Source organism: Lissotriton helveticus, chromosome 8 (genome assembly GCF_964261635.1).
Source record: "Lissotriton helveticus chromosome 8, aLisHel1.1, whole genome shotgun sequence".
NCBI classification, from domain to species: domain Eukaryota; kingdom Metazoa; phylum Chordata; class Amphibia; order Caudata; family Salamandridae; genus Lissotriton; species Lissotriton helveticus.
In genome coordinates, this window is record NC_136069.1 from 1,433,002,288 (window position 1) to 1,433,024,697 (window position 22,410).

Here is a 22,410-nt window from a genome sequence, read left to right on the forward strand (position 1 = left end):
GGCATGGATGCCATTGGATTGTGGTGATTTTTGTTTTTTTTTTCGTTTTTATGGGGTGTACTGTTGATGGGGACTGGCCATGTGGGTGGGGGGCATTTTGAGTGCTGGTACAGGCAGGCCCTGGCCATGTGCTTGGGGTGCAAGGGGCCATTTTGAATGCAGCCAGTGTTGTCAGGCCTGCACCCATTTTTCCTAGCTTCCATCCATTATGCCCAGGGGTAGTGAGTGGTGCATGGGCCTAGTCTTTCTGTGGGGTGTCTTTTTGAATTTAAACATCATTGATGGCATGGGATTGTGCTGATTTTTGTGTGTTTTTAGATTTTTGTTGCTGCTGTTGAGGCCTTTTGCCCAGGGGTAGTGAGTGGTGCATGGACTGAGTCTGTCTGTGGGGTCTCTTTAATGTAAGCATCATGGAGAGCATGGATGCCATTGGATTGTGGTGATTTTTGTGTGTTTTTCGTTTTTTTGGGGTGTACTGTTGATGGGGACTGGCCATGTGGGTGGGGGCCATTTTGAGTGCTGGTACAGGCAGGCCCTGGCCATGTGCTTTGGGTGCAAGGGGCCATTTTGAATGCAGCCAGTGTTGTCAGGCCTGCACCCATTTTGCCTAGCTTCCATCCATTATGCCCAGTGGTAGTGAGTGGTGCATGGGCCTAGTCTTTCTGTGGCGTGTCTTCTTGAATTTAAACATCATTGATGGCATGGGATTGTGCTGATTTTTGTGTGTTTTTCGATTTTTGGGGCTGCTGTTGAGGCCTTTTGCCCAGGGGTAGTGAGTGGTGCATGGACTGAGTCTGTCTGTGGGGTCTCTTTAATGTAAGCATCATGGAGGGCATGGATGCCATTGGTTTGTGGTGATTTTTGTGTGTTTTTCGTTTTTTTGGGGTGTACTGCTGATGGGGACTGGCCATGTGGGTGGGGGCCATTTTGAGTGCTGGTACAGGCAGGCCCTGGCCATGTTCTTTGGACGCAAGGGGCCATTTTGAATGCAGCCAGTGTTGTCAGGCCTGCACCCATTTTGCCTAGCTTTCATCCATTATGCCCAGGGGTAGTGAGTGGTGCATGGGCCTAGTCTTTCTGTGGGGTGTCTTCTTGAATTTAAACATCATTGATGGCATGGGATTGTGCTGATGTTTGTGTGTTTTTCGATTTTTGTTGCTGCTGTTGAGGCCTTTTGCCCAGGGGTAGTGATTGGTGCATGGACTGCGTCTGTCTGTGGGGTCTCTTTAATGTAAGCATCATGGAGAGCATGGATGCCATTGGATTGTGGTGATTTTTGTGTGTTTTTCGTTTTTTTGGGGTGTACTGTTGATGGGGACTGGCCATGTGGGTGGGGGCCATTTTGAGTGCTGGTACAGGCAGGCCCTGGCCATGTGCTTTGGGTGCAAGGGGCCATTTTGAATGCAGCCAGTGTTGTCAGGCCTGCACCCATTTTGCCTAGCTTCCATCCATTATGCCCAGTGGTAGTGAGTGGTGCATGGGCCTAGTCTTTCTGTGGCGTGTTTTCTTGAATTTAAACATCATTGATGGCATGGGATTGTGCTGATTTTTGTGTGTTTTTCGATTTTTGGGGCTGCTGTTGAGGCCTTTTGCCCAGGGGTAGTGAGTGGTGCATTAACTGAGTCTGTCTGTGGGGTCTCTTTAATGTAAGCATCATGGAGGGCATGGATGCCATTGGTTTGTGGTGATTTTTGTGTGTTTTTCGTTTTTTTGGGGTGTACTGCTGATGGGGACTGGCCATGTGGGTGGGGGCCATTTTGAGTGCTGGTACAGGCAGGCCCTGGCCATGTTCTTTGGACGCAAGGGGCCATTTTGAATGCAGCCAGTGTTGTCAGGCCTGCACCCATTTTGCCTAGCTTTCATCCATTATGCCCAGGGGTAGTGAGTGGTGCATGGGCCTAGTCTTTCTGTGGGGTGTCTTCTTGAATTTAAACATCATTGATGGCATGGGATTGTGCTGATGTTTGTGTGTTTTTCGATTTTTGTTGCTGCTGTTGAGGCCTTTTGCCCAGGGGTAGTGATTGGTGCATGGACTGCGTCTGTCTGTGGGGTCTCTTTAATGTAAGCATCATGGAGGGCATGGATGCCATTGGATTGTGGTGATTTTTGTGTGTTTTTCGTTTTTTTGGGGTGTACTGCTGATGGGGACTGGCCATGTGGGTGGGGGCCATTTTGAGTGCTGGTACAGGCAGGCCCTGGCCATGTGCTTTGGGTACAAGGGGCCATTTTGAATGCAGCCAGTGTTGTCAGGCCTGCACCCATTTTGCCTAGCTTCCATCCATTATGCCCAGGGGTAGTGAGTGGTGCATGAGCCTAGTCTTTCTGTGGGGTGTCTTCTTGAATTTAAACATCATTGATGGCATGGGATTTTGCTGATTTTTGTGTGTTTTTCGATTTTTGTGGCTGCTGTTGAGGCCTTTTGCCCAGGGGTAGTGAGTGGTGCATGGACTGAGTCTGTCTGTGGGGTCTCTTTAATGTAAGCATCATGGAGGGCATGGATGCCATTGGATTGTGGTGATTTTTGTGTGTTTTTCGTTTTTTTGGGGTGTACTGTTGATGGGGACTGGCCATGTGGGTGGGGGGCATTTTGAGTGCTGGTACAGGCAGGCCCTGGCCATGTGCTTTGGGTGCAAGGGACCATTTTGAATGCAGCCAGTGTTGTCAGGCCTGCACCCATTTTGCCTAGCTTCCATCCATTATGCCCAGGGGTAGTGAGTGGTGCATGGGCCTAGTCTTTCTGTGGGGTGTCTTCTTGAATTTAAACATCATTGATGGCATGGGATTGTGCTGATTTTTGTGTGTTTTTCGATTTTTGGGGCTGCTGTTGAGGCCTTTTGCCCAGGGGTCGTGAGTGGTGCATGGACTGAGTCTGTCTGTGGGGTCTCTTTAATGTAAGCATCATGGAGGGCATGGATGCCATTGGATTGTGGTGATTTTTGTGTGTTTTTCGTTTTTTTGGGGTGTACTGTTGATGGGACTGGCCATGTGGGTGGGGGCCATTTTGAGTGCTGGTACAGGCAGGCCCTGGCCATGTGCTTGGGGTGCAAGGGGCCATTTTGAATGCAGCCAGTGTTGTCAGGCCTGCACCCATTTTGCCTAGCTTCCATCCATTATGCCCAGGGGTAGTGAGTGGTGCATGGGCCTAGTCTTTCTGTGGGGTGTCTTCCTGAATTTAAACATCATTGATGGCATGGGATTGTGCATATTTTTGTGTGTTTTTCGATTTTTGTTGCTGCTGTTGAGGCCTTTTGCCCAGGGGTAGTGAGTGGTGCATGGACTGCGTCTGTCTGTGGGGTCTCTTTAGTGTAAGCATCATGGAGGGCATGGATGTCATTGGATTGTGGTGATTTTTGTGTGTTTTTCGTTTTTTGGGTGTACTGTTGATGTGGACTGGCCATGTGGGTGGGGGCCATTTTGAGTGCTGGTACACGCAGGCCCTGGCCATGTGCTTTGGGTGCAAGGGGCCATTTTGAATGCAGCTAGTGTTGTCAGGCCTGCACCCATTTTGCCTAGCTTCCATCCATTATGCCCAGGGGTAGTGAGTGGTGCATGGGCCTAGTCTTTCTGTGGGGTGTCTTCTTGAATTTAAACATCATTGATGGCATGGAATTGTGGTGATTCTTGTGTGTTTTTCGACTTTGTGGGGTGTATAACTGATGTTCCTCTGTCTTCCATTGCTTTTAGGTGCACAAGAGAACCACCAGTGCCAGGAAGAAGTCCTGCAGCGGTATTTGTGCAGCATAATGTCACGCGACGTCACGTGTGGCCACAGACAAGACAACTCTGCAACTGCGGCCTGCTGTTCTGACCTCTGGAGAAGATGGCCCCAAAAAAAGTTCCCCGTAGCTCCTCTAGCAAGAAAGTTGCCAGTAAGGAGCAGAAGAAGCAAGTGGCGCCACTTACCAAGGAGACTGGTGTGACGACCGCCACATTTTTTGGGAAAAAAATAAGTACGCCTGCTGCAGTTGCGGGGTCTGCTGGAGACCAAGCTGCCGAGAGCAGCACCCCCGCTCCATTGGGCTCAGTGCCACCACCACCACGCCAACTTAGGCCCAAGCCCTTGAGTGCTTTAGAGGCCGCCAGTATAGTTGTTCAATCACCATCGACCAGTGATGTTGGCTCATCACAAGAAAGTAGCAGCAATGTCCCACAATCAACACAGGTTGTTGTAACTCATCTGACGAGTGTTCAACAAACACAGCCGCAACAACAACCACCTGTGCAAGTAGTGCAAGCCCAAGTACATGTGGAAGGAGAGGCAGTGCAAGGAGATGCGCAAGCAGAGGTGCATGGATTGGCACAAGTGCCCACATTAGTTGTTCCTCCCGAAGTAGGGGCACATCAGGAAATCGACATTCAAGCCGAGGTATCACATGAGGAAGCCACTCCTCCTGATGATTCATTGTCTTCCAGATCCCCAGCACGGAAAAGATCAAGGATGGTGTCTACATCTTCTTCAAGCCCCCTTCCTTCTGATGATATGGATGAAACTTGGGAACCACCACTGCCGTCTGAGAGTGAGGCACACCATGATCTGACAAAGGTAGCTAAGCGTAAAAGGAAGGTCCCCGAAAGTCTCAGAGTTATGGAGTGTGATGATGACGCTGAAGAAGAAGTGGCGTATACTCCTGCTGATGAAGACTCTCCTGACGATGACGCAGTCATCATAGGCATCACTCCAGCCTCAGCGGGCATGCAGCAAACAGACATTTTTACCCTATCCCGATATGCTGCTGAGCGTGATGATGGTGACGTGACAACGGGACCACCACAAATGCAGTTAACTAGTACACCACCACCTACCGCTTCCATATTTTCTCGCCAGAAGGTACCTCCATCCACCTCCACCTCAATTAGTGGTGATGCAAGTGCACAACGTAGTAAAGTTCGGCAACACACATCCTCCACCTCATCTGGCATTAGCAGCATGACCAGCAGTATCGCCTCCTCCGCCCCCCGCAGACATTTGAAGTCCGCAGTTTGGGACTTCTTTAGTGTTTGCCCAAAAAGGGAAAACATAGCCATTTATAGCATTTGTAAGCTTGCAGTTAGTCGTGGTAAGCTTGGTACCAACTATGGTACCGGAGGCCAGAGAGGTCATCTTAAGAGACAGCAAACTGTCCAATGGGTTGCGCACCTAAAGGAGATCAAGGAAGCCCGAATTGGAAGTCAACAAACTGTATCCGTTGATGTTTCATCTGATGATGACGATGAGGAAGAAGCGTCAAACATTTCTTCACCTACACCCAGTACCCCTGTCAGCAGCACACCCCCTGTGCGCCACACTAATAGTGTGGGAGAGAGTGAGACACCAATGCGAAAAATGTCATCATCACCGAGCGTAACTGGGTCGAAGGAGTCATCATCTTCCCGTAAAAAAATGGTCCAGCCCACCATTAGAAGCATGTTGTTTTCAGATGCGCCATTTGAACGCAACCACCCAATGGTGCGTCTGTATAACACTAAGCTGGCTAAAATGCTAGCGCTGGACCTTCTCCATTTTTCTTTTGTGGAAGGGGTTGGTTTTCTTGAATTAGTGGCAACGCTCTGCCCTAAATGGAAGGTTCCTAGACAGTTCTATTTTGCCAGAGTTGCGGTTCCAGCACTACATGCAGATGTGCTGGAGACGATTGGCGCAGCTTTGAAGAAGAGTGCTGTTCACACTACACTTCTGACAACAGACATGTGGACCAGTGGCGCAGGCACTGAATACATGTGCATCACTGGCCACCGGGTCTCTTTTTCAGGAGTTACAGCAAAGCTAAGGGCAGGTGTTGACACGGACAACGTTTTTAAAGCTGCTCGGAAACATGCAACACTAGCCATGTTAGGCATGGAGTCAAGTCATACAGCAGAAAACATTTTGCAGGAGTTTAACACAAAGGTCTTTCAATGGCTGTCCCCCAAAAAACGCATGATTTGTTATGTTTCCACGGATAATGTCGCCAATGTAGTTAAGGCCATGGATAAGGGTAACTATTTCAGAGTGCCGTGTTTGGCGCACTGTATAAACCTGGTTGTTAAAAAATTCTTGAGTGAAGAAAGTCCAGCGTGCGAGTTACTGACCACCTTCCGAAGAATGTGCACACATTGCAGCCATTCTTTTAAGGCCCGGAAGCATCTGAGGGGCCTGCTACATGAACGTCGACTGCCAGTGAAAGCACTCATGCAGGAGGTGACAACACGTTGGAAATCAACCTTCTACATGCTTGAGCGTCCGTATGAGCAGTTTACGGTACTCGATCAGTATTTCCTTACACTGGGTACAGCTGTGAAGGACCTGAGGTTACATGCGGAGCAATGGGAGCTAGTTAAAAGCCTGACAGACATGCTTCGTCCTTTTGAGGTCTTCACGCGTGCAGTCAGCAGGGAGGACTGTAGTTTAGGAAAAGCTATCCCATTGTTGCGCATGCTAGAGCACCAACTGAAGGCAGTGTCTTCTAAGTTTCAAAAAGATGAAGAAAAGCAAGAAGCTTTTGATTTGGTGGAGAAATTATTACAGCGCCTACTTTGCGATGAACGTCTTCAAAAGATCCACACAGAACAGCATTACATTTGTGCTACTATTCTGTATCCACGGTACAAAAAGGCACTGGTAGGCAGAGCATTGTTTGCTTTTGGTGACGCAGAAGTTTCAAAGTACTAACGTTGGCTAGCTCTGTCAGCCATGAGGTTTGAAAGAGAATGGTAGGAAATTGAAGGAAAAGGCAGTACATCAGCATCAGCAGGCCATCCGGAGTCCAAAGAATTCACTTCTGCACCTGTGGCTGTGGCAGGAGTGACCTCTCAGCCATTAAAGACACCAGCGACCGGATCATATGCACCAGACACAACAGCAACATTGTGTGAAGAAGACGATTGGCTAACTGAGCTTGGGTTTGCTTCTGAAAAGGTCCCAGGAAAAAGTACGCAAAGTGGAGAAACCGTGCAGAATCTTGAGTCGATGGTGCAGGACCACCTGAATGACCCAACAGAGGTCTATATTCATGATGACCCATTGGCGTATTGGCATGGGAAAAGAGAATTGTGGCCAGAGATCACCAACCTGGCTATAAATTACTTGTCTCGCCCACTCGCAAGTGTGTCTTCTGAACGTGTTTTCAGTGCTGCTAATGGCATTGTAACTTGCAAAAGGACCCGCCTCTCGCCAAAAAATGTGGAGAGGTTAACAATGATAAAGATGAATCAGCACCTCATACCACCAGATTACAAAGTACGAGAATACACTCCGGAAGAAGACGAGGAGGACACCAACTTAGATGAGGGAATTTCTTCTCTGTTAGATGACCTACTCCCGCCTGAATTCGCAGAGTATGAGGACGAACTCTGCTTCCCTGACACCAAGCCCTGAAAATGAGCCAATGAATCAATAACTATCTTTTTCGTCCTTATTCACTTTTATTCCTGTGTGTATGTCTTTCTTTGTTTTGCAAAGTCAATATAAATAAAAAATGTAATCACCCAATCACAAAACAAGCCCATCAGCAGAACTGTCTTCACTTATTTGCTTATTCATTTGAAGGTGCCGCAGTCTGCATTCCTCAGGTTCACAAGTTCACAAGAACATGCTCCTCTATCCTCCTCCTCCAGACTCCTATTTCCCTCAAAGCAGAGGGCTGGATTACGCCCAATGAAGAAAGACTCTGCACTTGTGGGGGTGTTCTACTCCTTTGCGGGTGAGTTGACGGCTCTGGGGCCATTGCTGGGAAGGTCTAATACCGGAAAAAAAGTGGTTTGGACAAAATCGGAGGCGAATTTTTCTTTGCGTTTTTGCTGACTTGCTTGTCTTTGAGGTGCTGTTTGGGGGGTGGTCCGGGTGTTTGTGGGTGGGTTTTGTGGTCTGGGAGCACTGCTGGCACAGTCTAATTTTGATTGCATTTGTTTTTCAGGACATCCATGGTGGAAAATGGGAGTTATGAGTCTGACCTAGCTGCACAGTGCGTTTGGACAGAAGGCCGAAAAATATTGTAAGTATGAGATTTTCCATTTTTGCTTTTTGCCTGTTTGGCGGTGTTGTGCTTTTTTGCGGGTGGGTTGGCGGGTCTTGGGGCATTGCTGGGAAGCTCTAATACCGGATAAAACTGGTTTGGACCAAATCCATGAGGAAAAAGTTTTTGCTTTTTCTGACATTTTGGTCAATTTAGCGTTTTCGGGGGCCTGTTTGGGGGCTTCCTGGTGTTTGTGGGTGGGTTTCGGGGTCTGGGAGCCCTGCTGGGTATGGATAGTTTTGATAGCAAGAGGTTTGAAGAAAATCCATGGTGGCAGAGGGGAGTTAGGGCCTAGCTGCAGAGCGCGCGCGGAGTAATTTTGGAAATTGCCCAGAAAATGACAGTGCCCATTTTTGTACTTTTGCTTTTTGGCTGTTTGGGGGTCTTCTACTTGTTTTCGCCTGGGTTGACGACTCTGGGGCCATTGCTGGAAAGCTCTAATACCGGATAAAACTGGTTTGGACCAAATCCATGAGGAAAACGTTTTTGATTTTTCTGACATTTTGGTCAATTTAGCGTTTTCGGGGGCCTGTTTGCGGGGCTTCCTGGTGTTTGTGGATGGGTTTCGGGGTCTGGGAGCACTGCTGGGTATGGATATTTTTGATAGCAAGAGGTTTGAAGAAAATCCAAGGTGGCAGAGGGGAGTTAGGGCCTAGCTGCAGAGCGCGCGCAGAGTGATTTTGGAAATTGCCCAGAAAATGAGCTCTAATACGGGATAAAACTGGTTTGGACCAAATCCATGAGGAAAAGCATTTTTGCACATTAACTTAGGGCTCGTTAGTGTTAGCACTAGCAGCAGGGTTGCATGTGTTTCGGGGTGTTCTAGATTTTTGCAACTGAGTTCTGGGGTCTTAGAGCACTCATGGGAATGTGTAATTTTGGTTGCAAGTGGTTTGAAGAAAATCCATGATGGGGAAGGGGGGATTTGGCCTAGTTAAAGAAAGCGTTTGCCACTATTCTTAACTTATGGCTCGTTAGGGTTAGTAGTATTGTATTGCATGTGTTTGTTTGTCAGTGGTGTTCTAATATCATTTCCTGTTTTTCCATCAATAATTACGGGCCGGATTTCAGCCTGTGCAATGGGAAAAAAAGGATGAAGTCAGGCTTCACATTAGCGAGCCGCAATTCAGCATCCGGCAGGCAGTGGACAGGGTGTCTTCTGGTCACCAACATTGATGGACGGAGCGTCAGATGGAATGGAGGAGTCCCGCTAATACGAGGAATGGTTGGATGCATCTTACAACTTCCCAAATTCAACAGGACAACTACAACAACATACAGATACAGTATCCGTTCTTTTCTAATTATCTTTTAAGTAATGTTATTGCTGTGAACTTCTATGAGTGTGACTCTGCATTTCTTTGATCTCTGCTTCTAAATTCATCCCTACAGCCATTGGCTAGGTTTTACTTCTGCTATTTTTCAAACCTAATTTAATATACGAAGTGTTTCTCTGAGTGCAGAGATAGGCAAGTGAAAACGCATAATTATTACTGCAGACCTGTACTGTCGCATTCTTTCATTCACGGTTGTCGAAAGTACTAGTTACTTTTCAGTAACCATGCATGCAGTAGTGCATGCACTTCCTTTATGTCACTTAAAAGATTCATGGTTAGCTTTGTACCCAAAGATTTGTTATCTTCAATTATTGTTTGTCCCTGCTGTGCTTTTTTTTTCTTCTCTCAACAAAACTTTCCCAAAAACCCCCATTCCCATCCTTTTTCCAAACCCTAACCCTCTTCCCCCGGGCTGTGTGGTTTTGAATGATGTGTGACTAAATGACAGCAATAATTCCACACACTTGCTGGGGAGGATAAGGTCATAGCAACAGGATGGTGAAGGAATCCGAGGATATATTCTTACTCAGCTTGACACCGAGTCACTATTGGCATATGAAAGCAGATTTTCATGTGCGCCATCAACTTGATTGGTCATCAAGAACATCCTCCTCCTAGATGTGGCAAATGAAATTATTACACTGCTGTGTCCTTCACCTACAGTACTATTTCTTGTAATAGTAGCCAATGTCAAAGAAATTCAACGCAAGTAGTAGTTATACTTTAAATACTTTACCATTTGTTAGGCTACATTGTGGCACTGTTCTAGTGTACTGTCACCTGCTATATTCTCTATCGTACCATTCTAATGCTACGGTAAGGACAAACAAGGTTTCATTTTCTTTTTTTCAGATGCTGCAACTGCCACTGTGTAACACCACAAGTACCACCGCAATGATGACATTTCATCCGCCCAGGATTGCCAACCTTAATCGCCATTTCGTGTGCAGCCAGCCCTGTGCCTAGCCCTATTTCCAAACACAAATTACAGGTAAGATAAGCGTTTGAGGGGAGGTAGTATAATGAAGTATTAGGAGAGACGAGAGACTGACACTAGTCCTAGGACTATTGAATTCACTTACTCTGTGAGAGGCACTTAGTTTTGAAAACATTTGGGCCATTAGTACTTACACAACTTGAATCAAGATGCCACTTAAGTTTCAGGACTGTTAAACCCCCACCCACCAGCCTCAAAAGCAGTAAAAAAACACGTATGCTAAGATAAAGTTTAAAGTATATTTATATATCAGTAACATAAATCTCCCGCAAGACCCAACACCCCCCCCCCAGACCCCAACGAATGTCCCTGAAAACGAAGTCCAAAAAAGTAGAAAACCCAACTCCCAATTCCCACCCCCCAGAAGTCTTTAAAAAAAGGGCAAGGGACAGTCTCCTCCTACTGGCTGCTGTTGACTTTTCGGGCCAGGTCAGCATGCTCCTTGCGGAGGGACTCGAGCAGGGTCTTGGTGTTTAGGAGCTCCTGCTCGAGGTAGGAAACCCTCAGGGAAAGGCGGTGAATCCTTTTTTTGCAACTGTTATGGGGGGCAGCTGATTTCTTTGCTGCTCGGTGGTGGCGGGTGGCTGCGGTACCCCGGCTCAGTACCGCTGGAGACCTGCGCTGACTGGCTGACCCAGGGAGCACGGAGGAGGATGCAGGTGTTGCCGTGGATGTTGTTGACGTACTCTGCGTGTCCTCCTCCTCCTGGGCCACCAGCCGCCGATATTCGGCGACAGTCGCCTCCAACCTCCGTTGCCGGGCCCTTTCAGCCAGCTCCTTCCTTGTTGGTTTGGAAGGAGCATCTATATGTAAAAAGAAAGACATAGTATGTAACCAATGCTCTTTAAGATTAACACAAAATGATTCAGCAGAAAGTTGTGTCACAGTAGAACTAGCAACTTGGAAGCGCAGTACATAACTATTGTGGCCAGTATCTATCTAACCCCCCACTTCTTCATCCTTGCTCTAACATTAGTGGGAGTTTAAGGAATCAATTCTACAAGCACTATGGACTCACTCCATTAGAGTCGACTATGACAGTACACCAGTCTTATTCTTCTTCTTCTCTCTTGTTTAGCAAAATTGGTACGTTAACTTCTGCAAGCCGGCATAATGCCAGCGCAGTCAACTTGCACCCGAGAAAAACAGACGCCCGCCATGATGAGTGAGACAGACTTGCGTTACTGTACCAGTCCAGTACATGCAGGTGGTGATGCTCTTACTTTTCTATTACGGGTGGCACTGAGAATACTCTGTTACAAGGGCTACTGCTTAATTAATTTAACTTTCACCCTACAGTGCCAATGAATAGATACTAGAAAAGGAAAATGAAGAAGATAAATAATCTGATTATCTATCACTACACATGGTATGTATTTGCTTACATATGGGATGACTTTAGGTGCTTTGCTTTTTATTGAGTGAACAGTGATACATCCACACAAGAATGACCGAGTTCTACTAAACTTATTAACAGATGTAGTGAGCGGCCATCGTAATAGCCAGATATATGCTGTGCTTGCAATACAAACTACTGCTACTATTCATGGTAGTATTCGGACAAAATTACAACTTCTTTTTCTTGCCTTACCTACACTGGGACGGACGTGCGGGTGTGGTGTTACATGCTCTTCAAAGTAACACTTAGTTTATCCAGTGACCGTCTACTCTCTCTAGATACACATATGCTATCTAAGAGTCAGATAGTACTATGATCCAGGCATCCATTCATTCAAACTATTTGTCAATCATTTTTCTTCATGTCTCTCATCTGGACAAACCCTACGTTTTCTCACGGGGAGCACACTATGCAGTCTGCAATCTCAATAAGTAAGGAATATAAGAGCTTACCACTGCCCGCCACTACCGTGGCAACCCGCACAGCAGTTTGGTCCGGCACTTGCACCGCCTCCTCCCCAGAACTTCCCTCCTCCACCTCCGCGCTGGGCCCAGCACCAGATGTTCCACCTACAAAGTACATTTAAGAATGTTAGATGTCATAGACATACACCAATCACTAGTATTTTGTCTAGGAATGAAGAAATGTGAATACCGAAAACAAGCTAATATTTTGTGACTGTCTACTCTAAAGTAAAAATTTCCCTTTTTCCAGGGAAGGGTGTTGTCTTGCTGCACTTTTTGGCACAACTGATGAATGCTTGCTTTTTAACACGCACCATTTGTCTCATAACAGACAGAATCTTCATTTCTAAGAACAAACCATCATCACTAGGACGGAGGGACCAACGATTGAGCACCAAAAAGAAAAATTAAAGTTCAAACCAGGTGAGGGCTCGGCTCGCCCACAATAAATGTGTGAAATAAATCACTATAAGCACTTTTCCATTTTTAATCAACCGTTTATGTTTTATGACAAGCTTGATTTCAATAAATATTTTAACTTTTAATAAAGCTTTAAAACTTAAATAGACTCTGTGGTTTTTGGTCATGAGTGAATGAGCAAAAGGTTTTTCAATTTGCAATGCATGAGCCCGTGCCTCTGACACTTCTGGACTCTGACTCCGTACTCTTGTCCTGCGTTGGATAATCATCATTGGGGATCAATCATCGATGAATTCGGGAGCTAAATGACTCTGCCACACTATCTAGTCAGTAAGGAATTGGGGGGTTCTTCAAAGTCTGATATCACTGAGGTATGTGGAGAGTCGACCTGTGCCTATTATAATTGATAAACAATGCACTTTAGTGTCCATAGTTCTGTTTGTACAGATTTGTCCCTGCAACAGTAGTAGTATGGATTGTCCTCCTATCCAAACCAAAAGTAAAGTAGTATCTTATTCTTTCTTGGTGGTCATTCACCTTTTTATTGTTGGTAATTGTCAAAGCATAAACATTTAGAAGACTTGAAAAGACATTATGGACAATCCCAGAGGACTGCACTCAGAGCATAGAGCTATTGCTGACTAGAATGGGAGTTTCGTTTTACACCTTTTGCCAAATGTTCAATCTTAGTTAGCTACACAGACAGACAAATAATAATAATCTAGTAATACCACAGGGAGTCATAGTCGAGGCAGGATAAGAATTTAGATACAGTGTACAAGAAGATCAAAGACGATTTAGAAAAAATCAAATGAGGAATGCTAGGAAAAAAAGGTACTCTATATTAAAATTAAAACTTACCGGGGCCAGCAAAGGAGCCCTCGCCTGACCGATCCTGGCCTGGCTCAGCAGCAGCAGCCTCCTCCAATGTCCTCTTGCCCCTGGGGGGAGCTGATGTACAACATGAAAGAAAGAAAGACCCAAAAACATGAATGATTGTTGTCAACCAAATCAAACATTTCAAAAGAACAATAACAAAATCTTTTGGCGAAATAGCAAATAGACTACTATTGAACGGGATATATTGACCTATCTCATGTAGTCTACTACGATGTTAGTATTGCTTGATTTGCGGACCGTCGACTTGGAAAGTTATGCAACCCACTAAACAAACTACTAAAAAGGTTCGCCTAGGACTGGCAGGCAGCAGTCCGCAGCACGCGAAGTGACAGACAAACTCCATCGTGATTGCAGATCAGCGACAACACTAAAAAGTTTCCTAATACATTAACCAGTCATTAAAATACTCAAACTATCAATCCACCACCACTATTTCTTCTTATTGCCAGGTGTACAAAGGAAGCACTGGACTGGAGTCTGTAGGGGCAGATTTACAGGCCCCTTGTGGCTCTTTTGCTCCATTGTTGCGTGACTTTTGTGACGCAGAGGAATAACAAAAGAGGCGCCTTGGTGCGGCGTATATTAACAACGTGACGCATACGGGAGATGCATCACGTTGTAAAGCCCTGCGTCATCAGGGGGCGTTCCGGCGCAAGGGAGGGCGTTCCTGCGCAGGAACGCATCCTAAAAGTGGCTGAGGGAAATCTACAAGATGTCAATCAGTCACTTTTAGAACAATGATGCGTGACTCAAACCTTGCGCCTGCTTGAAGCAGACGTACGGCTTGACACAGCATTGGGGAGATAGGGCACCCCAGAGCATTGCTGGAGCTGCGCCATCGTTGTCACGCAACTCCAGCAATGCGCCGCCTTTACGGCACAGATGCGTAAGGTTTCTGTGACGTTTTGGGCCCATGGTGCGCCGCATTGTAAATACGGAGCACCATGGGTAGTGGTGGCATGGCGCACAATTACTGGCGCATCCCTGCTACTTTGCAGGGATGCGCCGGTAATTGAAAATCTGACCCTTAGTGTCTAGCATCACGCAGTTCTTTACACTACACTCATACATAATTTCTCAGGCCAATGAAATGAACACAAAATAGAAAACAAATAAGCATAGTAGCAAGGCTACTGAGAAGAAGAGCAGTGCACCTGAAATGCACAGAAGATTTTGAAATATAATTTTCCTACAATGTAATCGGCAGCATTATTGCTCTTGGTAAAAAACAAAAATTTGCAATATAATAACACACAGAGTGGGAGAAAACAGAGTAGTGATGAAATAGCTAGAAATAGCTACTACTACTCACCAAGCCCGGGGATCTCGACGCCGAGCACGTCCAGCAAGTCGCGTTCCTGGTCCATGAAATCCGTCCAGCGGTGGGTGGCCTGGTTGTAGGTGCGCCGGACCCCAGAGTGTTCAAACATGGCCCGGCACACCTTCTCCAACCGCTTCCGGTGCTCCCGGATCCCGTAGCCGGTAGCGATCTTGCCGCCTCCCTTGATGGTCTTGGGGAGGCGGCGCTGGACATGAAAGACTAGTGCGGCCACCTCCTCAGCACTAAAAATCTCCCGAGCTATAACTTGCTCCCCCCTCAAACGCCCGCACGAGAGCCGGGCACGGGGTGCGGGACCCTTCCCCTTCGCGGGCTGCTTCCCGGCTCCCTTTACCATGGTCTGGGCAGAAAGGAAGGTAAATAATAAAGAAGAAAGAGAATAGGGACGAAGAAGAAAAGAAAAGAGTTAAAAAAAGTAGTTTAAAATCAACCCAAAGTAGCAGAAAACACAAAAATATAGAGCTAGAAAAATAGAGGGATAGATAATAAGTAAAATAGAACAAAAAAAACTTCAAACAAGCAAAGGATGGCAGAGATTGACAGAGGATACAGAAAGCATGCCCAGAACCATAGCAATGAATGAAAAACAAGATGGCCGCGCCCGTTGACGACCGCGTGGGTAAGTTCGCACAAGATTTTCCCCGCGATCACACGCGAACATGTACTAGCGAGCCGCACACTTTGCGAGATTACACATAGTGCCCGGAAACGGAATTACGTCACGCAAACAAGATGGCCGCGCCCATGTACGACCGCTAGGGTAACTTCACAAACGTTGCGCTACAAGCGGCTTGCGAACACGCAAAAAATCACGCGAACAAACACGCCACAAAAAAAACAAATCGTGTATTCGCGGCTCCCGAAATCGGCCCCGCACGAATTCACGCCCCGCGAATCGCGCGAAATAGCAGAAAAACGATTTTTGCAAAACTGAAAGCACTCAGCAGGTGCAAAAGTTCAATCTTAACATTAGTAACCATTCCCTCTAGTGCTTCCTGAGGGGCCTCTCCAGAGTTCAGTTGCCTACTTGCAACTATTCTATGACCCTGCTCTGACCCTCACAGCAGGCTCAGAGAATAGCTACAAGTATGCCAAAGGTCCTGCTAAAAAAAATTAGACTGCAACAGAAAGCAATTACAGATAAGGAAGCAGGTGCCAGACTGGAAGTTCAAATTCAGTGACACATTAATCAATCAGCCCCTAATTCATTCATGTCAGTTGAGGCAGGGCATGTGTGCTTTTCCCCCCATAATCTACAGTGATGAAACACAGGGTGGCATGGGTGAGCCAGAGTGTGGCAGTGGTGAAACAGAGGGTGGCAGTGATGAAAAAGAGGGTGCTGTGATGAACCAGACGTAGAAACAACATGGTCGCGACCGTTGCTACCCGACAAGTAAGTTCGCGTTTGCGAACTGGTAAAAAACCCTCCCGAAAAAGCAGAAACCAAAAAAAATAAAAATTAGCTAAATTTGCGAGAGTTCGCGGATTTTGCGGATTGCGAATCCGTAAATACGCAAGTTCGCGGATTGCCAATTCGCAAAATCCGCCCATGCTTAGTTCTCAAGGGGGAAAGTGAAATACATACCCAAATGCCTCCTCCCAGCACTGGGCTTCATTATGAGCTATTCGACGCAAATGTATGGGATTGTGAAGTTCATCCTGCAGTGGTCCCCGGGTGGTGGTGGTGAGAATTGGGGCTGGATTCCCTTATTAAATGACGATACACTATGTTATTTTCCTTGCAACATAGTGGGGGTGAGACAGCTGCAACCCTAGCACCTATCAATGGGGGGTGGGGCAAACAGGCGCACTGCCTTGTTGGGGAGTGGGTAATTCCAAATCCACTGGCAGGGGGGCAGGGGGGAGGGGGGAGGGGAGGGTTGGGTGTTGTGCAGTATGGTTTTGGTTTGGATTCTATTTTTCCAATCACACTCAGAGGACAGTCAGATCTATTGTGGATTTCTCCCACTCCGCACTTGCGATATGCCAATTGGTACTCATCGACGCTCACACTCAGTGAACAGAATACACGACACTGGGGGAAAATTATTGTAGATCTCCCTGTGGGGACCTTAATCCTGGGAGGGGATTTTACCCTGACAATGGATGAACAAAGAGACAGGCACCCTCGATGCCCTCCTACCAGTCACACAACGCAAATGATGGACTTTACCCAAGCCATGGGCCTGGCGGATGTGTGGCGCTGATCACTCTCCAGTGCGGGTGGAGCTCACCTATTTTCAATAGCGACACCGTAATGCCATATCTAATAATCCATGGTTGCTTAAGTTCCCGGACATTAGAGAGATCGTGACCACCCAGACAGCTCACTACTTCACTGAAAACATTGGCTCAGTTTAGTCAGCACAGATCTTGTGGGAGGCATACAGAACAGTGGTGAAGGGGCAAACATTAGCATTGAAAGTTGGCTATATTCACAAACTGAATTAACAACTGCTCGATCTAGAGACAGAGCTTTGACAGCTGGAGGATCAAAACACACGCTCACCCTGTGAAGCCACCACCCACCAATTAGCCATTAAACAGTTGGAATACAGATCTCTGGCCAGGAAGAAAACTCGGGCCAATTTGTTACAAACCCACCACATTGTTTATGAGATGGGAGACATGGCAGAAAAGATGCTAGCATGGCTAGAGAGACGGGAACAGGGAGAGCGCTGGGTACCCAAGCTGACACTGCCTGTAACGGGGCCAATTACTGACCCACATGGCATTGCAGAAATCTCTGCAGATCATTTGGAGAAGGTTTATACCTCCTCAATTACACATACGACAGAAGATTCACGTGAACTGCTAGCTGACATGACACTACCGGGCTTATCTGATAATGATAGGGATAGGCTGGAGGAGGACCTCACTGAGGATGAAATCTGCAAGGCCATAAACAATATTCAATCCAGGAAAGCAATGGGGCCCAATGGCGTTCCAATTGAATTCCTTACAACTGTGGCCACACGGGTCATCCCCCACCTTAAAAATATGTTCACTGAAAGCTTCGACAGATGAATCCTGCCTGGCGATCAGAAACTTTCTTCCGTAGTGGTCAATCAGAATCCTGGGCAACCGGCAAATAGCTGCTGTTCCTATCGGCCAATCTCTTTGATCAATGTTGAAGTCCTGACCAAGCTCCTAACTAACCATCTCATCCCAATGCTTTCATCTCTAATTTGCGCCGACCAGTCTGGCTTCATGCTAGGGTGGAACACAGCTCTGAGTTTCCGCTGTCTCCACAATGTTTTGGGTCAACAGCGATATTTACAGGAAGATGTGGTGGTGCTTTCTTTAGATGCCTCTTTGGCATTTGATTCCATAGAATGGCCCTACCTTTTTCAGGTGCTGACGCATCGCGGGTTTGGCTTGAACTTCCTTGGTTGGGTTACATTGCTATATAAGGACCTGCGTCCCCAGGTCACGGTTAACAAATGACTATCTTGAATCTTTACACTGGGCAGGGGCACCCGACAGGGATGCCCGCTATCCCCTCTTATCTTTTCTTTGATCCTGGACCCGTTGGTTTCCTGGGAGCGAGGATATGTGTCCCTTAGAGGACTGAAATGTGGTGACGGACATGAAGACAGAATATTGTTGTATGCCGCTTCAATTGCCTGTTTGCAGAGATTTAACATTGCTGCTGATATGGGACTGATATCAATAACCTACAATATTAATGCTCATCATGAAATTGTGAGTCAATTTCCTTCATTATTTCATGGGGTAGGAAATCTCAAAACAAAGAAGAAAGTATAGTTTCACATAAACAAGGATGTTCATCCTGTTGCTCAAAAATACAGAAAATTGTGTTTCACTTGCAAGAGACCATTAAAAAGGAACTTAACTTGTTACTTAAACAGGACATCATTAAACGCTCCACTGGTCTGACACTATGGGCTTCTCCCATTGTAGTAGTGCCCAAAAGAGACAGTGAAGGACCAGTATGAATAAGCGTTAACATATGCCATGCCAAAAAGACATTTGAGACAGAGAGAGAGCCTGGTACACTCGTTACTGATTTGATATCTCAACTGAATGGTGCAAAGTACTTCTCTTGACTCTACTTAAATAAAGGAAATCACCAATTGCAATTGAAAATTGAAGACAAATGTGGGTATGTTACAACCTTTTCTACACAAATTGGTCTGTTTCACTATAAGCAATTGAGTTTTGGTGCATCCTCTCCTGCCGAATTTTTCCAAGACGTCATTTGATGTATCATACAGCCTGTAGTAAATGCAAATAACTATAGTGATGACATATCAGTGTTTGGAGCCACACAGAAGGAACATAAAAAAGCTCTCATGCAAGTATGTTGTTTGTTGACCGATGCAGGCTTAACTCTGAATGCAGACAAATGTGAATTTCACAAGGAAAGCTTGAAATACCTAGCCCACTTTTTTTCTGATAGGGTTATAAAACATGATCTAGAAAATATGCTATCAATGTCTACTGCATATCGCCCAAAATACATATCTATTTTACAAACCTTTCTTGGACTAGCCTGTTACTGTTCGAGATACATACAAGTTTTTGCTAAAGTCAGAGCACCGTTACGAGAACTGACAAAAAAGAACGTATCTTTTCATTGGTCACATGAATGTGAGAAGAGCTAGCAACACATTAGGCAAGCTATTGAAAGTGCCGTTGAAATGGCTACTTCGGTCCCAAACTACATACAGAGGTTGTAGTTGACGCTAGCCCCGTTGTATTGAGCATGGTCCTTGCACAGCACAGTGGACAGACAAATGCCCAGAGATATATCAAGGCATATGCCAGTAACAGCCTGTCGCAAATAGAACGTATTGACTTGCAACCTGAGAAAGTAAGTTTGGCAGTGATCTGGGCTTGTGAATATTTCTATGTTTTCTTGTACTGAAAGCTATTCACTGTAGTTAGTGACTGATCATCAAGCTCTGTTGATATTGGGCAACCCCAAAGCCAAAATTCCTTCTCGAATTGAACATTGAGCTTTGCGGTTACAAGAATACAATTATATGATTCTTCATCCTCCAGGGAAAGATCAGAATCCGGCTAATTAATTTACAAGAGTGCCATTACAACCATCTAAGACAGTGGTAGCCTACATAAATTTTATTGTGAAATCGAGCACATCAGCTACTGTGTCTTTAGAACTAATTTTCTCTACCACGAGCCAAGATAGTGACATGTTAAGATTAACATGCCCATCACTTGTGGAACCAGCACTCCAAACCTCTCACTGGAGACAGTGAGTATTTGAAGTTCACAAATGTAATAGATGAACTGTCAGTGACTCAAGAATGCCTAATGCTGTGACATACACAAATTGTTATTCCTGAGAGTCTACGACATCCAGCAATTGATGTTGCCCATGAGGAACAGTGAGGAAAAGTTGTCACCAAGAGAGCTCTCCTTAATAGAGTCTGGTTTCCGTATCTCAATGAAAGGGTTGATAAAGAATTATTGACTTGTCATGCATGCAACTGTTTTTCATCTCAATTCATTCAGCACCATATGAACATGTCAGAATTACCACAACATGCTTGGGAGAAAATTGGTATTAATTTCATTGGTCCTCTTGAGAATGGACATCATCTTCTAGTCATTGATGATGGGTACTCCTGTTTCCATTGGTGGAAGACCTTTCATCACTGCACATGAAAGTTAATTCAAAGACTAGATTGCATCTTTGCAACATGGGGTGTACCTGCAGTATTAAAGTGTGACAATGGCCCACTATTCAAAAGTCAAGACTGTAAAGACTTTGTGAATCACCTCTGCATAAAGCATCAAAAAGGCACTCCTCTTTGGCCCCAGACCAATAGCCTGCTACAACAATTCATGAGTCCTCTAAAGAAAGTTGTTCAGCATGCTGCATTTGAGAAGCATGACCTCTAGGCTATTTTAAACACTGCTCTTCAAGCTTACCATTCCACACTTTACTCAATAACAGGGGAAAGCCTTGCAACTCTCATGTTTGGAAGAGCCATGATGAACATGCCCCAATTGACCAGCCTCAGATCTAAGAATGAGGAAGACATTCACACTATGTACTTTGGTTGCAAACAGAAGATGAATATATATGTTGACTGACGACGCCATGCAAAGGACATTTCTTTTTTACCAGGCGATCCAGAGCTTTTGAGACAAAACAGGAAAAGCAGATATGATGCTCTTTTTGAGGTTGAAGCCTTTACTATCACTGATACCAAAGGACAAATGATGACTGCCCTTATGAGAGATTCTTCTAATTTTCAACATGTGGCCCATCATCCACCAAACATTGATGTGAATGTAGAGACTGGGTCTAGAAAGACTGTTGATGGCTATGTGCCTGTTGGCAATTCCACCTCACCAGTGCAGATCACTAACACTTCGACTGCCAGTTCCCAGTTTCCAGTGACTTGATCAGGGCATGTGATTCATTCGCCACAACGCTAACTAAAGAATTGTAATTGCTTGTGTATCTATGTATTTATTCATATATTTATTTGTATACTTATTTATTTATTGATTTTTAAAAGTTGTAACGTGTTATTTACAAAGCTGAAGATAAAGTGTTGTGTGATAAAAGTCTGCTAGAACTCTTTTGGTTCCCACTGTTTACCGTAGGCCTGTGACCTAAGCATTGGAGAGATGAGTTGAAGGCAGGCTTAGAATGTTGAGTTCTGACTTACACACAGCAAAATAAAGATGTGTACAACTACTCTCCGTGTGTGGCATTGCTTTGGCAAGTGCCTTGGCTGGCAGGACATTACACACAGAAGGTAATCTTTGGCTAAATTATGTTTGCATTGAGCGTGTTCTTTTGACATCTGACACTTGAGTCAAACTTTAAAATAGACATGCACTCTTACAAATTTTTCTCAGTGTGAGCATAAACGTCCTTGCTTCCTTTTCAACAATCTAGAAGAGCAGTTTTGTAGCAAAGTAGTTGCCTGCGTGCTGCCTTATTATTCTTGCTAAACTCTGGGTCAGTACATTTCCATTGTAATTCTCTATGTATTAGAGCAACTTGACCTAAGTAAATGCTGAAAATCTTAAAGCTATGTTAGAAGCTTTCCTTTTGCTGTTAGGAAGTAATGTCAACATTATTAAGACTACTTGTAGCTTCGAGATTTCCACTCCATTAAATTCAATTGCACCAGCGTTATCCGCTAAGTCTTGTCATAGGAGTATATCTGCTCTTTGCTATACTCCTGAGTTGTCAGCAGCCAAACAAGCTTATAAATTGCTCTCAAGAATTTAACATTGCAACTAACATCCTCAGGCAAGATTGGAATATACAGCTGCTCTCAGAACTTTTTTTGGGGGAGGGGCGGGGAGTTTTATATAGCGCGAACTCGACCCCAAGGTATCAGAGCGCTATGTAGGTAAGGTGACCAACCGTTTGTAAATTTCACGGACCGTCTGTAATTTGGATCTCACGTCCATTGTCCATGATGACCCCTTTAATTGACGCCTTTTGTCCTTAATTTTGGGCATGGGGAATATCACTGTTCCCCTGCCAGAAGCCTTAGCTCCCTGATGGGGCCACCTCGCACTCCTCTGAGCACAAGAGCAGCCCCACCC